General features: G+C 33.5%; 1 long non-coding RNA gene across 1 annotated transcript; it reads left to right on the top strand.

Moving 5' to 3' along the window:
* The first annotated feature begins 7,448 nt into the window (after positions 1-7,448).
* Positions 7,449-12,518, top strand: LOC134232047 (uncharacterized). Its single transcript, XR_009984682.1, has 5 exons — positions 7,449-7,641; positions 8,218-8,364; positions 9,937-10,084; positions 10,661-10,807; positions 12,377-12,518. It is a non-coding gene; the product is annotated as an uncharacterized LOC134232047 (long non-coding RNA).
* Positions 12,519-21,163: the final 8,645 nt, after the last annotated feature.

Raw genomic sequence — 21,163 nt, forward strand, 5'->3', positions numbered from 1 at the left:
AACGAATAAAGCGTTTTTATTGTAAAATACCGAGTGATTTTAGGTACTTTTACTTTGAGTTGATTTTACTCCAGCAGGCATGTTCATGAAACTTTCCTAAGATTTGTTAAGACGATTCCTAAGATATGACTTAGGAAGAAACTTAGGAACATCCTAAGATCAACTTAGGACGTATCATAAGATGTATTTCGACGATGACTTAGGAAGATCTTAAGTTAGGACATCCTAACTTACAATGAATACTTGTATCTTAAACATTTATCGATAAATGTATAATTTTGGAAACATTTTACGGGAAAGAAATTACATAACATTAAAAAAGGAAATACATTTACATGTCCATGTGACTTCAGTATATTTCAATGTTTGCCTTTTTTGATATTATAAAGTATTTAATACCGCTTGTAAATCGTATTGAAACAAACAAATTGTATAGTTAAGATTTATAGTTTAAAAAATAATAACCTCTAAGTGATCTACCTTCATACACGGACTGTTGAGAAACAAGAAATTATCGCTTATACTTGCAATGTTCAAAATCATAAGCATCAAAACAAACTTAGGATGATCTTAGGACAGGTATTATGTTGTTCTAAAGTTAGGAAAAACTTAGGAAAGATTCTAAATTTAGGAAAGCTTCGAGAAACTGACTTAAAACTAGGACATTTCCTAAGACGTTCTTAGGACACAAGATAGCTTCGTGAACATGCCTGCTGGGATATAACTAGAATCAATAAAAAAAAAAATAGAGGATTTTGAAGGATTTAAGGATTGAAAGATTAAAGTATTGTAAATGATGAACTATGTAACCCGATTACCGTATTGACCTATGGTTCCTGTGTAAATTAATTTTTGAACAATACGTACTGTGCGCAATTAACTGTTATAATATGGAGAGGACGTCCTAAGTTTAAAAAGAACTTGTGACCAATCCTTTTGTTGTAACATCTCAAACCAGATGATGAACATAGTCGAGCACGGTACAGTGAGAAGAAGCACTACAGAGTTATCTCCTCATAAACTATAAACATCTAGAGTGTGCTGTTGTACAGACACAGGGTGATGTAAAGTCTTACAGAGCTCTTTTATACCCCCTCCCCCTCTCTGATCTAGGAACTCTGGTAATAAATAAAACACCCTTTTAAAAAGCCAATTTTAAAAAAAGAAAACATTTCACAACTTGCATTTTACTACATATTAGTCCAGCATATCTGACCGTTCTCCAGGCTTTTTTTTCTTCAAGATTTTGATATTTTACGTGCCAGGAAAACACAAAAAATATCAAAAATCGTAAAAAAGTGTATTTCTAACTAATCATGGATACGATTATTTTCTGTTCAGATATTTTTAAAATGTTTTGTGCCCACCCGTGAAAGGCTCTTTAATACTTGTCATTTTCATTCGAGTAAACTTAACAGTTAATTAATATAAAAATAGTTTTCATCTTTTTGACAGTTATATAACACAGTCATCTTTGACGTAACAACCAGCTGTGTCTTATAGCTATGTTATCATGTTGTTATCGACTTATGAACCATTGCATTATAGACGTGGCAGTGTTTTGATTATAGTACACATTGAGAAAAATAAACTTCAGACGGTCGGGAATTTCTTCGAGCTTTGTTTTCATGTACTTGTTCCGTCAGAGATTAAAACCTCAGAGATCCTCGTGGAATTTCTGTAATGATGAATTTCCCAGACTTGTTACGTATTCTTGGAGTCGCATGACTTTGAGGGACCCCAGATGTCTCCCATCTAATGTCACAAAATTCGACATTTCTCTATCGCGGGGGATATCTAACACCTCCTTCAATCAAATAAAGGAGACAGTCGAGTGATATTACAAACCATTGATATCTCTTGTGATAACGCTAACAGATAGCGGAGTACCCGGAAGTAAATTGTAAGTCTATCTCGCGCGAGCTCTAGCGGTTTGGAGAATGTAGTTTATAAATCTAGCGATTACAAAAGACCTTGGTGTCAGAGGAGATACTGGATAACATGACAAAGGTCAAAGTTCAGATCAATAGTGAAGATATAACAGTGTTGAGACACTCGAGGATGGGGGAGGGGGTTAGACACGAATGTATTCAAGAACGAAACTAGGCTTCAAGTTTTAGCGAGGCAAGGGATCTGGGGGCAGCCAAGCCGGTCCGGGTGAGGGAGGGGGAAATCTTTTTAACTTTTGATTTTTTTTGCATGCTTTCTATATAATAAAGTTCACTTTAAAGAAATTAAAAATTTTATTGGGGCATTTGGCTCAATGGTAGTTACAGCCTTCCATTCGCGTCCGTTTCTGAATTAATACCACGCAGTTCCAGCGGCAGGTAATGATAGAACCTTCTCATACGCAGTTATAGCTTGTATACCGTGTTTATATGCTTTTCTTCGATTTAAAACAAATCAATCCTATATATATATATATGTTAAAATAATTTAATCTGCAAGAAACGTTTGTAAAACGGTATTTTTCCGAGGAAAGCTATCTATTGTAAAACTCTTAACGACATTCCGACCATGACGTACCTAAAGTATCCCCCACTGACATTTTAACACAACCGTAAAATCATTGGTTTTTATCAAATGAAGTTTTTAAAAGTTTTAATCATGATAGATATAGGTACAAGAAGTAGCCCAAAGGCATTAGAATACAATTATCGTTGAAATAAGAAGGTTTGCTATTGTTATAATATATTTATTTACCATTGCTACATATGCAAACTGTTACATATCATAGGCGTCGGAACCGGGGGCGGTTAGCACTTAGCCCCCCCCCCCCCCCAATTTTCAATTAGCTTCCGACGCCAATGCATATGTACATATACCGGTAAATGTATACATTGAAAAGCGCTTCAGGTTACAAAAGAATGGCAAAACATGCCATTAACAAAGCGTGTTGCACTGTAAATCGAGGTTATCTAAAATTTCGACACTGAATAATGTTACACGTTCTTTTGAAATATAATTGGAATTTGCACAATTCCGTTTTCTTTTAATTTACGACCACACATGTTCCTATTTACGACAATAAATGAATTATATAGTGTTGTTCTTTGTTTAAAATTCCAGGTAGCTTGGGAGAATGTCACGAAGACTTGTCGACAAGATGCTCCCGATCATAAGATTAATTACAACACGAAGAACCTTTTTCCAGGAATCCATGAATTATGTACAGATAGTTACGATTTAACAATGCAAGGGAAATAACTCGCATCTTAATTTTCTTCAAAGCATTCTTATAGGAAGGGAAAAGACCACTAATTATTTTCCCATAGAACTCCATACAAACCTTAGGCCCTCTCAGTACTTTACTATGACAATTTCAGAAAAATCTTTAGCATCATTTCAAACTTTGTTCTAAGCCCTAACAAAAAATACTGAAAAAAATATATGGTCCCATGGCGTTTATAGGTCAAAATTGCAGTTATTTTCAACTTATAGAGATTCGCAGTAAATAACACGCGGCATAAAAAATCAACCCCCACTCCTAAAATCTTCCCTGGTATTTCTATAGTTTCTGTAATATTCCCTCATCCCATCATTTATTTCAAAGGTCATTAATTTTACTTTAAAATGAAAACAATTAAATACCTGATTTCAGCCAATGGCGTAACGCCTACCCATTCAGTATTCTGTTTAATGTTCCATAACAAACAAAGCCATGTGTGCATCCGGGGATTTGGTGCTCTCATTCCTATACTTACATACTTACCTGTCCCAGAATTAGTCAATTGTGGTAATTTCAAAGACTATACACCTACCTGTGAACATGTATGAAATTTGAGTCCTGTGACTTCAGTGTATTGGATACTGTGACCATCTCAAATGATGACACCTTACTGCTACCAGCACAGTTCAGAGGAGTGAATGACGTCTGGGCCGGTGATGATATTTGGATATATTGGTGACTGTAATAAATAAAATATTTGTACAATGAATTGTTTTTGTGTTTTAATGTTAATAAAGTGATATTAAGTCAAAATTGAGTCAATAATTTCATAAGGGTGGATTCTACCCAGAATTAGGTAAAAAGCTCCAAAATTGGATTAATCATAGTTAATTAAGCAAAATTCAAAGGTTTTAAAAAGACTGATATAGAATTTTTTTATGCTTATGCAAAGTAAATTATTTAAGACTCTGATATACAAATTGATTCTTATCTAATCCCTCCTATTGCTTAAGAATGTACAAAAAAGTTTCCCCACCTCCCAGTGAAAAACACTTAAAGAAATAGCAGGTGCCCCCTTTTATTTTTGTTTACAATTAATTTAGACAAGTTTAAATCAATCCTTTTGATAACAAATCAAAGTTCAATGTCTGTAGTCTTATACATTACAATCAGAAGCTACTTTTTGAATTTCATGCTAAGAAAAGGAGAATTTAAATAATTTTTTTTAAAAATTAAAGAAAAGCAAAAACTGACTTCAACCCCCAAAATGTACTATACAATAAGAGGCTGGAAAGTTAATAAATAAAAAAATTACCTGCAATGTACAGAAAACTGTCCGACAAAATACATCGGGTGGGTAGGGTGTCTCCATTTTCTTCTTATATAGAGAAAATGCCCCTGCTGATCAGAGACCGAGCACTCCCGGGGCCAAGAAAGCTGAAAGATGAAATTCCTCTAAAGTGCTTAAATGAAAATAAATCAATAAAATTAGTCAAATTAAGCATAAATCATGAAAGAAACAACAATATTTTTCAAGTTTTCTAAAAATTTCCTTAATTACATGTCTTCTACATAGCTAAATGTATGAAAAATGGATCCGCCAAGGGTGGAATACATGTTTTTTCAATATTACATAATATTACATGTAAATATAATAAAGGTCAAATGTCATACATGCAGTTCAAGGTCATTACAATAATTTATGAAAAAAAATCAGAAGCCAAAGGTCACAACTGTTAAGATATATCATCATGTTGAAATTCTACCTGTCTGGTCAGCAGGTCTAAGGGAAGTAACTCTAAGTACAAAAACTAGAAACCATTAGAAAGTGAGTTGCAGCGAGTAATTCTGATGAAACTACAAAGAGCGAAAAAAGAGAAAACATAGACCTTTGTGTAGCTACAACATAGAAACAACAAAACTACAAATTGATCACCCTGCAGCCAAGAAAAGGGGGGGGGGGGGGGCAATCCAGAGGAACACATACACTACCAAACATGAGATGACAAGACAGAAAATGTCCTCCTTTCACTTGTCCATCACAAAAATTCCTTTAATGTGCCACCTTAATTATTTGAAAAAAGTGCAAAAGTCTAAGAAACTAAAAAAAAATGAACACCAGGTCACTGTCCTACACTTCCATAATATACACAGATAGAGCAAAACATAATAAATACACAGTCACATGTACATGCAAAATACATCCATAAATCTATGCACACATACAATCATTCATCTTAAGAACAATCTAATACATTTTCTTAACTTACCTTCCTCCTTTGACCATGTTATCTGTACAGGACTTTACTAATTTCTATCTTCTCTTACCCCCCCCCCCCCCCTCCTCTCTTTAATAGACCCAAATCACCACTAACCCCATTACCGCAGTAAACTAATTCAAATTTTTGCTAAATTTTCTCTCGAAATGTCATCAATCTTCAAATAATTAGCAAAAAATAACATTTCATGACTTTCAAATCACTTTAAAGTGTAAAAATTGGGGTCTCTATAGGGAAAAGACCACTAATTATTTTCCCATAGAACTCCATACAAACCTTAGGCCCTCTCAGTACTTTACTATGACAATTTCAGAAAAATCTTTAGCATCATTTCAAACTTTGTTCTAAGCCCTAACAAAAAATACTGAAAAAAATATATGGTCCCATGGCGTTTATAGGTCAAAATTGCAGTTATTTTCAACTTATAGAGATTCGCAGTAAATAACACGCGGCATAAAAAATCAACCCCCACTCCTAAAATCTTCCCTGGTATTTCTATAGTTTCTGTAATATTCCCTCATCCCATCATTTATTTCAAAGGTCATTAATTGAGTACCAAATCCCCGGATGAGCACATGGCGTTGTTTGTGGCACAATGTAGAGTCAAGTACTGAATAGGTCGGCATTACCTGATTGGCTGAAATGAGGTATGTAATGTTTTTCATTTTAAAGTAAAAATATTAATATTTGAAATAAATGATGGAATGTAGGAATATTACAGAGAGTATAGAAATACCAGGGGAGATTGTAGGAGTGGGGGGTGATTTTTTTTGCAGAGCGTTATTTACTGCCGAAACCTATAAGTTTTAAAGAACTGCAATTTTGACCTATAAACGCCATGGGACCCTATATTTTTTCCGGGATTTTTTATAAGCGCTTGGATTAAAGTTTCAAACGATGCCAAGGAATTATCTGAAATTAAATTAGTATAGTAGTGAGAGGACAAAATGTTTGTATAGAGTTCTATGGGAAAATAATTGGTACTCTTTTCCCTATAGAGACCCAAATTTTTAAAATGTTAAGTGAATTTAAAGTCATGAAAAGTGATTTTTTGCTCTTAATCCGAATATTGATGACACACTGAGAGGTAAATAGCAAAAAAAATGGAATTGTTTTTCATGTGTTGAGATTTTGGAGGAATTCTGTTCTCGGTAAGGGGGGGGGGGGGGGAGTAGTGAGTAGAATGTAGATATTAGTATAGCGTGGTACATTTGATATTGTCCGAGGAGGAGAGTAAGTTAATAAAGTGCATCAGATTGCTCTTATGATGAATATTTATGTGTAAGTAAGTTTGTATAAATATATGCATGTACATTAATATTATATGTATTTACATGTGTGTCTTTATGTGTTGTGTTCTATATATATGTACATGTATGGCATTGTAGGGGCTGTGACCTGGTGTTCATTTCATTTCATTTCTTTAACGGTTGCATACGGTATCTTTTCAAATAGTTCTGGTGAACCTAAAAAGGGCATTCTATAGTGGTCATGTCAAAGTTGCACACTTTTCTCTCTTGACATCTTTTGGCTGGTAGTGCGTGTGATTCTCTGGATTGCTTTACTTGGACTGCAGGGTACTGAATTTGTAGTGAAGTTGTTTCTTTGGTGTAGCTACACTTAGGTCTGTATTTTTCCTTTCTTGCTGCTTGTTTTTTTCATCATCGTAGCCCTCGGCAACTCATTTTTTACTGCTTTCCAGTTTTTGTAATTAGAGTTACTTCCCTTAGACTTACAAACCAGGCATGTAGAATTTCAACATCATAATATCTTTATTGTAGAGAACCTAGACTTCTGATTTTTTCCAGGAATTATTGGAATGACTTAAAAATGCATGTATAAGATTAGGCCTTTTTGTATTTACATGTAATTACATGTAATATTGTGTAACATGTACCCAACCCTTTGGGGGTACATTTTTAAAACAATAAACAATGTAGAAGGTGTGTAATTTTTTTATTTTTTAGAAAACCTGAAAAAAATTGCTGTTAAATAAATGCTTAAGATGTGATTTGACTAATTTTTCTGATTTATTTTGTTTTTAGCACTGTAGAGGACTTTCATCTTTCAGCTTCCTCGGCCCCGGGAGAGTTGGGTACCTGCTCAGCGGGGGCATTTTCTCTATACAAGAAGAAGACGGAGACTCGCTACCCACCCGATATATTTTGTCGGACAGTTTTCTATACATAGCAGGTAAATTTTCCACTTTTTAACTTTCCAGCCTCTTATTATGTTGTGCATTTTGGGGTTTAAAGTCAAAATTATTGCATTTCTTATTTTTGAAAAATTGATCTAAATTCCCCTTTTCTATGTATAAAACTCCATCCTGTAGATTAAGATTGTACTGTATAAGACTGTAGATACTGAACTTTCATTTATTATCAAAAGGATTGAATTTCTCTCATTTAAATTTATTGTAAACAAATATAATAGGGGGCACCTGCTATTTCTCCAAGTGTCTTTCACTGGGGGGTGGTGATACTTTTTTGCACATACTTAAGCAACATGAGGGGTTAGATAAGAATCAATTAGTATATCAGAGTCTCAAATAATTTACTTTTCATAAGCATAAAAAAAATTCTGAATTAGTCTTTTTAAAGCCTTTCAATTTTGCTTAATTAGCTATATTTTATCAAATTTTGGAGCCTTTTTTAAATTCTGGGTAGAATCCACCCTTATGAAAAAAAATGACACAAATGTGACTTTATAGCATTTTATTGACAATAAGAAACAAAATCATGCAATTTATAAATGTTTTATTCATTACAGTCACAACTGTATCCAGATCACATCAAAGGAATGACAGTTTCTCACTCCCTGGAATTCTACTTAATGGAGGGAGGTGTCATTAATTAAGATTGTCACAGCTTCCAAGACACTGGAGTGACAGGCCTAAAATTTTATACATATTCATTGGTAAGTATAAAGTCTTTGAAAATTACAAAATTGACAAATTCTGGGAGAGGTAAATATGTAAGTATAGGAATGAGAGTACCAAATCCCCGGATGAGCACATGGCGTTGTTTGTGGCACAATGTAGAGTCAAGTACTGAATAGGTCGGCATTACCTGATTGGCTGAAATGAGGTATGTAATGTTTTTCATTTTAAAGTAAAAATATTAATATTTGAAATAAATGATGGAATGTAGGAATATTACAGAGAGTATAGAAATACCAGGGGAGATTGTAGGAGTGGGGGGTGATTTTTTTTGCAGAGCGTTATTTACTGCCGAAACCTATAAGTTTTAAAGAACTGCAATTTTGACCTATAAACGCCATGGGACCCTATATTTTTTCCGGGATTTTTTATAAGCGCTTGGATTAAAGTTTCAAACGATGCCAAGGAATTATCTGAAATTAAATTAGTATAGTAGTGAGAGGACAAAATGTTTGTATAGAGTTCTATGGGAAAATAATTGGTACTCTTTTCCCTATAGAGACCCAAATTTTTAAAATGTTAAGTGAATTTAAAGTCATGAAAAGTGATTTTTTGCTCTTAATCCGAATATTGATGACACACTGAGAGGTAAATAGCAAAAAAAATGGAATTGTTTTTCATGTGTTGAGATTTTGGAGGAATTCTGTTCTCGGTAAGGGGGGGGGGGGGGGGGGGAGTAGTGAGTAGAATGTAGATATTAGTATAGCGTGGTACATTTGATATTGTCCGAGGAGGAGAGTAAGTTAATAAAGTGCATCAGATTGCTCTTATGATGAATATTTATGTGTAAGTAAGTTTGTATAAATATATGCATGTACATTAATATTATATGTATTTACATGTGTGTCTTTATGTGTTGTGTTCTATATATATGTACATGTATGGCATTGTAGGGGCTGTGACCTGGTGTTCATTTCATTTCATTTCTTTAACGGTTGCATACGGTATCTTTTCAAATAGTTCTGGTGAACCTAAAAAGGGCATTCTATAGTGGTCATGTCAAAGTTGCACACTTTTCTCTCTTGACATCTTTTGGCTGGTAGTGCGTGTGATTCTCTGGATTGCTTTACTTGGACTGCAGGGTACTGAATTTGTAGTGAAGTTGTTTCTTTGGTGTAGCTACACTTAGGTCTGTATTTTTCCTTTCTTGCTGCTTGTTTTTTTCATCATCGTAGCCCTCGGCAACTCATTTTTTACTGCTTTCCAGTTTTTGTAATTAGAGTTACTTCCCTTAGACTTACAAACCAGGCATGTAGAATTTCAACATCATAATATCTTTATTGTAGAGAACCTAGACTTCTGATTTTTTCCAGGAATTATTGGAATGACTTAAAAATGCATGTATAAGATTAGGCCTTTTTGTATTTACATGTAATTACATGTAATATTGTGTAACATGTACCCAACCCTTTGGGGGTACATTTTTAAAACAATAAACAATGTAGAAGGTGTGTAATTTTTTTATTTTTTAGAAAACCTGAAAAAAATTGCTGTTAAATAAATGCTTAAGATGTGATTTGACTAATTTTTCTGATTTATTTTGTTTTTAGCACTGTAGAGGACTTTCATCTTTCAGCTTCCTCGGCCCCGGGAGAGTTGGGTACCTGCTCAGCGGGGGCATTTTCTCTATACAAGAAGAAGACGGAGACTCGCTACCCACCCGATATATTTTGTCGGACAGTTTTCTATACATAGCAGGTAAATTTTCCACTTTTTAACTTTCCAGCCTCTTATTATGTTGTGCATTTTGGGGTTTAAAGTCAAAATTATTGCATTTCTTATTTTTGAAAAATTGATCTAAATTCCCCTTTTCTATGTATAAAACTCCATCCTGTAGATTAAGATTGTACTGTATAAGACTGTAGATACTGAACTTTCATTTATTATCAAAAGGATTGATTTTCTCTCATTTAAATTTATTGTAAACAAATATAATAGGGGGCACCTGCTATTTCTCCAAGTGTCTTTCACTGGGGGGTGGTGATACTTTTTTGCACATACTTAAGCAACATGAGGGGTTAGATAAGAATCAATTAGTATATCAGAGTCTCAAATAATTTACTTTTCATAAGCATAAAAAAAATTCTGAATTAGTCTTTTTAAAGCCTTTCAATTTTGCTTAATTAGCTATATTTTATCAAATTTTGGAGCCTTTTTTAAATTCTGGGTAGAATCCACCCTTATGAAAAAAAATGACACAAATGTGACTTTATAGCATTTTATTGACAATAAAAAACAAAATCATGCAATTTATAAATGTTTTATTCTTTACAGTCACAACTGTATCCAGATCACATCAAAGGAATGACAGTTTCTCACTCCCTGGAATTCTACTGAATGGAGGGAGGTGTCATTAATTAAGATTGTCACAGCTTCCAAGACACTGGAGTGACAGGCCTAAAATTTTATACATATTCATTGGTAAGTATAAAGTCTTTGAAAATTACAAAATTGACAAATTCTGGGAGAGGTAAATATGTAAGTATAGGAATGAGAGTACCAAATCCCCGGATGAGCACATGGCGTTGTTTGTGGCACAATGTAGAGTCGAGTACTGAATAGGTCGGCATTACCTGATTGGCTGAAATGAGGTATGTAATGTTTTTCATTTTAAAGTAAAAATATTAATATTTGAAATAAATGATGGAATGTAGGAATATTACAGAGAATATAGAAATACCAGGGGAGATTGTAGGAGTGGGGGGTGATTTTTTTTGCAGAGCGTTATTTACTGCCGAAACCTATAAGTTTTAAAGAACTGCAATTTTGACCTATAAACGCCATGGGACCCTATATTTTTTCCGGGATTTTTTATAAGCGCTTGGATTAAAGTTTCAAACGATGCCAAGGAATTATCTGAAATTAAATTAGTATAGTAGTGAGAGGACAAAATGTTTGTATAGAGTTCTATGGGAAAATAATTGGTACTCTTTTCCCTATAGAGACCCAAATTTTTAAAATGTTAAGTGAATTTAAAGTCATGAAAAGTGATTTTTGGCTCTTAATCCGAATATTGATGACACACTGAGAGGTAAATAGCAAAAAAAATGGAATTGTTTTTCATGTGTTGAGATTTTGGAGGAATTCTGTTCTCGGTAAGGGGGGGGGGGGGGGGGGTAGTGAGTAGAATGTAGATATTAGGTTAGCGTGGTACATTTGATATTGTCCGAGGAGGAGAGTAAGTTAATAAAGTGCATCAGATTGCTCTTATGATGAATATTTATGTGTAAGTAAGTTTGTATAAATTTATGCATGTACATTAATATTATATGTATTTACATGTGTGTCTTTATGTGTTGTGTTCTATATATATGTACATGTATGGCATTGTAGGGGCTGTGACCTGGTGTTCATTTCATTTCATTTCTTTAACGGTTGCATACGGTATCTTTTCAAATAGTTCTGGTGAACCTTAAAAGGGCATTCTATAGTGGTCATGTCAAAGTTGCACACTTTTCTCTCTTGACATCTTTTGGCTGGTAGTGCGTGTGATTCTCTGGATTGCTTTACTTGGACTGCAGGGTACTGAATTTGTAGTGAAGTTGTTTCTTTGGTGTAGCTACACTTAGGTCTGTATTTTTCCTTTCTTGCTGCTTGTTTTTTTCATCAGCGTAGCCCTCGGCAACTCATTTTTTACTGCTTTCCAGTTTTTGTAATTAGAGTTACTTCCCTTAGACTTACAAACCAGGCATGTAGAATTTCAACATCATAAAATCTTTATTGTAGAGAACCTAGACTTCTGATTTTTTCCAGGAATTATTGGAATGACTTAAAAATGCATGTATAAGATTAGGCCTTTTTGTATTTACATGTAATTACATGTAATATTGTGTAACATGTACCCCACCCTTTGGGGGTACATTTTTAAAACAATAAACAATGTAGAAGGTGTGTAATTTTTTTATTTTCTAGAAAACCTGAAAAAAATTGCTGTTAAATAAATGCTTAAGATAATTTTTCTGTAATTTTTCTGATTTATTTTGTTTTTAGCACTGTAGAGGACTTTCATCTTTCAGCTTCCTCGGCCCCGGGAGAGTTGGGTACCTGCTCAGCGGGGGCATTTTCTCTATACAAGAAGAAGACGGAGACTCGCTACCCACCCGATATATTTTGTCGGACAGTTTTCTATACATAGCAGGTAAATTTTCCACTTTTTAACTTTCCAGCCTCTTATTATGTTGTGCATTTTGGGGTTCAATGGTACAAAGCCATTATAGCTGTGAACCTTTGATCTGCCAGTAATTTTAGAGTAGTCTTAAAGGAGAAAACCATTTCCCCTTTTGTCATTTATTCTATAAATCTAGGAATTGCTGACTTTCTGATGGGTGTGTATCTATATATCATTGCTGGTGCTAACTTGGTATTTAGTGGTCGGTATGGTTTTGAGGATGACCTTTGGAGACATAGTCCTCTGTGTGTTTTCGCCGGTGTTGCGGCTACTCTTTCCAGGGAAGCGTCAGCTTTGTTTGTCCTTTCGATCACTATCGATAGAATTCTTCTCATTCGATTTCCATTCTCAAGATTAAGAAAAAATCACTTGATTCCTAAAATACAGTACCGACCGTGCAAAACCTAACAGAAAGCGAACCCGGAGCGAACCCGGAGCGCACCCAAAGCGAACCCATAGCGGATTATTTGCAAATTTTACAATGTAAAATTATTTCTAATAAATTTCTGTTTAGAAATATTACGCGCATTCGGTATTTCTTTACAGAGCTGCAATTTTCAGTATTTGCGATTAATAATCAGAAGGGATCAACCAATCAAAAAAAAAATTAAATTAAAATATCGAACGCGTCGATTTAATGCCATCCAGTGAATTCAAATTTACATACAAGCAAAACGTGTAAAGTTAAAGTGTAAATTCATTATGATAATAAAAATATTATATTATTTTTATTTATCTTATTTCTAACCTGTTTTTATTTTATATTGTTATATATTCAACAGTACTTCTTTTTTTTATTAATAGCAATTAATAAATTTTAAGTTTGTTACATTTTATGTGTTGTAATGAATATACGTATTTAGTACATTGTACGCCGACTTACATGAAGGTTCCCATTCCGAAATACCATTTCTAATAATGATAACCAAAACATCTTTTATATCACTCTAAGGATGTGGGATTTGTTACTTTTAATTGAATAAATCTATGAAAAAAAAACAATGTCTTTTCCTTTTGTTAGATGTTAGAACTGTGATTTGAGGTCTCAGGTTTAGCAGTCCCACAATTTCAAGACCTAAATTGAATCTATAAAGTGTTAGAAAAAACAATGAATTAGATATTATAATTCCTATATTCTTATTCTTAAATATTTACGGATATTGACAAGTAGAATTATTTTCTCCAATAAGGTTGATGATAGAGAACGGAATATTATTGAATAAATTAAGATTTGGAGAGAGATTTGTCATCGTCATAATGTCAGAGATAACATGTTTAAAGGCTTTTGAAAATTCTTTAATGTCAATATCCGTGGGATTTATCCCATTTGAACAAATTCAAATCGGAGTGGAAAAAATCTGTGAGAAAATATCCCATTTGTTAAAACATTTATTGATCCATGTCAGATTGGGATTGATTGTAGAGAATCCCACCATTCTGACCTAGGATTCTGAGTTTTAGGACTTCATATCTTTAGTAGTAGAGATGTTCTTAAGTCCAACATAAGACCCTGTAATACTGCTAAGAAATCCCACCAAGTGATATAAAAATATTTTGGTTATCATAATTAGAAATTCCTTCTGGACAAACCGTGTCAAAAGTTAAATGTCATACTGTTTCTTAGTTCTTTATACCAGTATTTAAAGCCCAAGAACAAGGTCAAAATGTAAAAATTGCAATAAATAATCTGGTCACTACAATATACATTTGAAATACTGAGGAGATGAAGAAAAACAGTGGTATTTGACAATTATTTTGTAAAATTTCATCATCTCAAAAACACCTAGGTACAATATTTACGTACCCATTATTCAAGTATTTTATTTCCTGAAATTCACATTTGAAATGTTCCTTTAAATTATTTAAAATTCACAACAAAAATTATTGAAGGTCAAATATTTTGCATGAAAAAAAAAATTACATGTACATGAAAGTCTTCCTATATATTTTTGAAAAAAAAAAATTATATGCAGCAGGCTTAAGATCCTTGATTACAGAGTATAAAAAGGTTAAGATAAAAATTTTTTTTTTTTATTATTAAAGTCCTCAGATGCCTTCAAGTGCCTGAATCGGCATGGCTTCCTCTTTCTCTCTCTCTCTCTAATAATTTTGATGTTTCCTGTATTTATTTATATTCAAGTATTTAAAAATATAAAAAAAATTTCATTAATGTGTGTGTGTGTGTGTGTAAATACACACCTGTGGGATATATTATTATATTGAGATACTACAAATTACGAATTATTATTTGTCATTTTATTTTTTTTTTTCATTCTGAATTACTTCGTTTTTGTTTCATCAACATCTTCGTGGGTCAAAATGAAAATGGTATATGTACTGTATATTTTTTCCCTATTATGTTTGCTCACCTTGTGCTTCCAGCATTAAAATTTCTTCTGTCATTCCTCGCAACAATTTCTCAGTGAAGTATATATGGACAAGCCAATGTTTATGACCGTGAAGATATACTTAATTTATCTTACTTTTATTTAAAATAAGAAAAAAAAAGAAAATGTTCAATGAAAATTAACCATTTTTACTGGCAGATGTAGAGGGGGCGGGCACCCTTTTAATAAATTTAATAAATAAATTAATAAATAAATCTTAATAAATTAAGACCCCCTACCCCAAACTCCCTCCCCCTCTTCTCAGTACCTAGATCCACCACTGGATTGTGTTACTCGGCTGGAGAGGGGTTGGCCGAGTGGATTTTTTCGGGGGGAGGGTTGAGAGTGGGAGGGAAAATCGAGATGGTAGAGATGAGAGTAGGAGATAAATAGCAAATCGAATCAAAAAGGTTACCTTTGAAAAAAAAGTTGTTACCAGGCAATAAATAATCCGGATTTTTATGTTATTGATAAGCGATAAAACTTGTATATACTGGTATTTTATTTAAGAAATTCTTCATATATTTAATGAATGCTTTTTCAGACTAGACTTTAAAAAATATGAGATTGGCGCGAAACTAATATTCTACTTCTTAAATATTGTAGGATTTTGCAATTTGTCCTGTATTTATGTACACCAGAATCAAAATTGTAATAAATAAAACGGGCTTGAGGAAGAAGTTATGCTTAATTTGGTTTGTGCTTTAACATATACATCATTTTAAAGATACCAAAACGTCACGTCCAGCCCATAGGGTTTTTTTTTCTTCTTTTATTGAAACGCGACTGAAGGTTTTACTTTCTACGGTAGCTAAATCGGATAAAATTAGTTGAAAAAAAGTTTGCGTATACATGTATATTATGATTATGGGTTCAAATGGCCTTTTCGGAATTGCAAATTCGGATATTTTAGAGGACTCCTTCTATACGGTAAATTCAGCACTTTGAATAAAAAAAATTCGTCGCTTGCTTTCACAACTCCAAAAGAGCGGTGAAGTAGTATCGTGGAACCTCGTGGAACTGTTCCCATTAACTTCAATGTCGGAAGACCAGCTCATTGTGTTTAACCTAGAAGAAGACAAAGAGAGATCCTTTGAACCTGTAATTTTAAGAAAATTTGCTGTCTAAAATGTGAGAAGATTTATTTTTTATTAAAATATTTAACTAGATGTTGGCGTTGGATACCTAGCTATAAATTGTTTTCAAATAGTAATCATATTTTTTTTAATTTAATAGACTTTTAATTTACAACTAAAACAAATCTCTCTCTCTCTCTCTCTCTCTCTCTATCTCTATTCGTCATGTGCATTTTCATTGCCTACGTCCAGTAAATTAAATGACAAACTCTAATAACCCTTTGTGACAGGGATTTAAATTATGAGGTCAACATAAATGTTTTGGTGCCTTTAAAGGAAGATTCTTGTGTTGTATTTGTGGTCAAGCCTGACTTAATAGAATTTTATCTCCTTAGAATCGTTCCATTGAAATTTTGCTGCTCCATATTCTTAAATGGTATAAGGCAATTACAATATATTTGACAAAGATGGACAAACTTAGAAAACAAAGGTAAAAGGTACCTCATTTGACTCTGAAATTCAGTACTAATAGGTCAAATATTATTTACTAGACAGTCTTTTTTAATACATTAATTTTATATTGCGTCAATCAAAGTGATGCCATATGTAGGTATGTATGTATCAAATCACATTACAACCGTGTCTCAAGCTTGAAAGCAAGTGAAACCAGATGTTTCCCTTTGGTGAGTGTGTCTTTCATCATGATGTATATGTGCGTAATTATATATTAAATTGACAGAAAGTTAACAAATGCTTCAGCAGATAAACTCTACATGATAAATATAGAATACTGTTCCATATCTAAGCACTCGAGTTGAGTCACATAACATATGTTACAGTTTTCTTCTTCTTTGTACATGAATTTTTGCATGCAACCATTTTTTGTTGTTTAATGTACAAGAGCACCCACACCTAACTTTGTTCATACATTCAAAAGATAGAAAATGTACTCACATACAATGCTTCTTATATTTTTTTCTCTTTATACTTGATGGCCTAGAATTTAAAGCATTATTCCAAACGAAGTTTGTATAAAGTTACGCGTAAACAAAGAGATGAAAAACCAAACCTTTTCAAGCAATATCTTCAATACAATCTTGCCCATTCCACTCCTAAAAAAACAGCATTGTCGTTTGACCCCCCCCCCCCTTATTAAACAAAGCAATTCCAAAATAGATATCAAATAACTATCCCGATTTGTAAAGTCTCTAGTAAGGAAGAATTTGATAGTAAGTTTAAACTGAATTTTAATTATCAATAAAATTTTCAAGCAATAATAGGATTTTTCTATTCAATTTAAAAACATCTGTTATCATCACAGTTCAATAAGAAAAAGGTGACATAGAAAAACGTAATTGTTACAACGACTACGAAAATTGTATAATTATATTTTATATACTTGAACAAAGGTGTTATTAAGATTGAATTTAACCCCCTTCCCCGCAGTCACGCATTTTAACGCATATAATATTTCCTATTTCTGACGCAAATCACGCATTTACCGTTACCCGCAATCACGCATTTTCACGCACTTTAAAAAGTTCATTAAATCTTCAATTTATTGTCAAAGTCCAACTATTTCATACTTACTTAATCTCATAAAATAAGAAAAATTATTTTCTAATAAAATATCTAGTCATGATATTATTTACGCTAAACTTTAAGAAACTTGTACCCGCTAGAAAATTGCTTGCGGGAAATGGTAACGTAATATTTCTATGACGTGAGGATTCAGTTTATTTTGCATAATAATTTTGTAAGTTGTAAAGTGTTAAACAACATAATTATGTTTGATTCTTGCCAATTGTTAAGTTGTTACGAATTGAAAGAAAACACAATCACCAAATCTTCACTTATAAAATTGGAAAATCACATGTTGAAATGAAATATCGATATTGACGAACTTCTTAAACATTTAAAATATCTGTCATGGGTGTCTCTCTAGCTATTTCCCACTTTTAAAAAATCTTATTTCCACCTATTCCCACTTGCAAATAACAATAGATGTTTTGATTAGTTAATTGGTTTTAACAGTAATTAGACTAATTTAGTCCATCTTAGATTTACCTGTATTTTACCAGTATTTTGTACGTTTAGACAAAATAAATATATTAGAAATATTTGACCTTCCAGAAAGTTAACGATATTCTTAAAGAAAAATGTTAAGTAGAATATAATCATAAAATGCTGTTTAGCGGTATAGGAACAAAACAAATTCACTACTTTGAAATTTTTAATCAGTCTATTTCAAAATTAGAAAGGATGAGCTTCAAAACTTAAAAAATGGGCTACATATCGGGGAAAAAAAACAGGAAAAACTTTGTTTGTTTTTTAAGATTGCCACTTTCTCGTTCATTGCATATACAAAGATGCCACATACACATGTTTTTTTTTCTCTACAGAGACCTATATTAAAGGTGTCTAAAAGATGAAGAAATAAATTTGCATTTCAAATTCAATGGAGATTGCTCATACACAACTGAAATATTTTATTGATTGATCGAAAATTAGTCAGCACACATACACAGAAGAGAGAGAGAGAGAGAGAGAGAGAGAGAGAGCCATTTCTATGATTGTATTTATACATTGTTCAGTTTTCTAAAAGAGATTAAATTTCTTTTCAACTAGTTGACAAATCATGATGCAAAATGAATGAGAAGTGATTACTATTAAAGACACTTCCTCAATAAGCAGATTTTATTTGTATGATCTTTTAAATGACATGCATGCACTTAAAAAAGACAAATGCACTGTTATCTCAGATATTTGATAAAACGCTTACAGATTTAGTTCGACAAGCTTAAACATTGAAAGACGTACTATCTATATAGTCAGGTCCACTTTTAATCCTATATAGATCCCTATTAACAACATTTTCTATACACCGAAGTCATCCAAAGATTTGTTCAGATGGTAACAACAGTTACACTAGAAGTCCTTTTGAAACGGAATTTTGTGAGACATCAATGCATTGCATTCCAGAGAGTGTTCAATTTTGATTAAATTTTGTGCATCCATTTTTATATTGTTCTCTAAAGACTGAGTCCCTCCAATGGCTGGATAGTTGAACATCGAGGATGATCGGAAAGTCGGTGCCAGTGTACGACGCCCGCTGCTGGCCAGTGGTAAGTCTTCTAATTTTACTCTCATAACACGTTTGGTTGTAAAATAAACGAACATTAATATTGCTCAACGTTTGTTCAGTCAGTGACACACCATTCTATTTTTCTCACATACCACATTTCAATGGAAAGTATACAGACTGTGTTCTACGTTTGTTCGGCAATCCATTGTAATGAAGGAACTCTTACACATAAACGCACAGTCCCTTGGTTAAGTTTTTCCCAAATTTTAAAACGGGTAAAATGGTCTGGCTTATTTTGTTCAACATCTTTGTTGCTTATATGTAGGGCTTTTCTTAAAAATGATAAAATTTGTTCCAAAGTTGCCAAATCAGATAACCTATCTCATACAGTTTTGTCTTATTATCCAAAAAGAAGACATCTCGCTTAACAATCAACTTGCTTTCATAAATGAGATTGTAAGTCTCAAAGTTATTCAACAATACACTCATTTTCTGATTTTTATTCAGTTAAAATTAATTCTAGAGGTCCTACATGTATGAGCACTAAGCTTACAAATTTAACCCCCCCCCCCCACCTCCCTTGTGATTATAATGGCAAAGTCCATATTTTGGCTATAGGAGACCCGAAATAAGTGCCAGATCTAAACGTAAAATAGGAGTTGCACAAAAGCACCATGTTGTATAGAAGGAGTTGCATATAAGAAATAGATACCCTTCAAAATTATATAAAGAATAGCAGTGTCAATGTTTTGCTATAGGAAACCCAAAATACTAGTATGTGTCCGATCAAAAAGTAAAAATACACATGTAAGAGGTGCACAATGGCACTATGTACAAAAATAAAAATTATGTGAAAGTTTCATTTAATTTCATCTATAGTGCTGTAAGAAGAGTTGTGGATAAGAGATGGGTACCCCAAAGCGTGCGGACATACAGACAGACGGACGGACAGACACCCCTATCACTACATACCCCCTGCGTTACAAGACTTCACTTTAGTTTGCTAATACCACAGTCTTGTCATAATTTCTGGTTTGAGACTTTCATCTGATACCCCCGGTATGATAGCTGTTTACTGTTTCTAGACCTGTTCCTTGATTTTTGATATGATACCCTGAGTGTTGTCAGCTTTTTTTTCTGCAATGATCTCTATGCCATACGTAGAGACAGTTGGCTCAAGATATTTCATCAAACAAGTCAGGTCGTCTTCATTCCCTTAAAGGTCATCTATGGCATTGATCAGCGAATCGCAGATTTGTAACGATTCTTCCTAGCTCCGGTGGAGACTGTGCCAATGTGACCCTCGAGAGCATCTTCCTAAATCCTTTCAGTGGATATATTTTAAAAAGAGTATAGGAGAAAGCAGGTATCGCTTGCTTAGCGTACTCCTACTGTGCCGAACTAGTCGCCAATACTGATGTAAAATTCGAAGAATTGCATTTGCGCTCTTGCTGTATAGCTCTTCGATCAAACGACGACCTCCACACAGTTGTCAAGAAGCGGAAATTAAAATAAAACGATCACACATACCACTCAAGAGAGCTTGCTCAGGCAGTTCTGCTAGAGACAGTTGAAAGATGGCGGAGACGATATATTGAACTGGCCAAGATTGAATCTAGATGAAGCTCAGAGAGCTGTGAAGACAAAGACAGTTCAGTGGATGACAGTGGTGGACACGTCTTCAAATGTGCCACCACAACATCCACAGAAGTCAAGGGATGAGTGAAAAGTGACGGTGAAGGAGAAATTAATAACGCCGTTTATTTGACCAAAACATAGGGCCAACGGTGGATGACCGGTCGACAGGGGATGCTTACTCCCCGTAGGTACTGATCCAACTTGAGGAGTCAGTGTTTTGTGTCCTTTCAACAGTTCGTAAGTTTTTCAGGAAATTGACAACAGTTCATTTTCTTCGCCTTTATCATGCAAAACTTGACCACTCGACTAGTGGACAGGCTATAGAAATGTTCTGCTGGTGTAAAATTTAAAGAATATTTCTACCTCTGTCTACAAGAACGCCCCTTTTTTAGAGTGGGTATAACAACAGTGTCTCAAAGCTGT

The sequence above is a fragment of the Saccostrea cucullata genome, unplaced genomic scaffold (genome assembly GCF_032062105.1).
Source record: "Saccostrea cucullata isolate Sc308-1 unplaced genomic scaffold, CSIRO_AGI_Scuc_v1 ctg4262, whole genome shotgun sequence".
Lineage (NCBI taxonomy): Eukaryota > Metazoa > Mollusca > Bivalvia > Ostreida > Ostreidae > Saccostrea > Saccostrea cuccullata.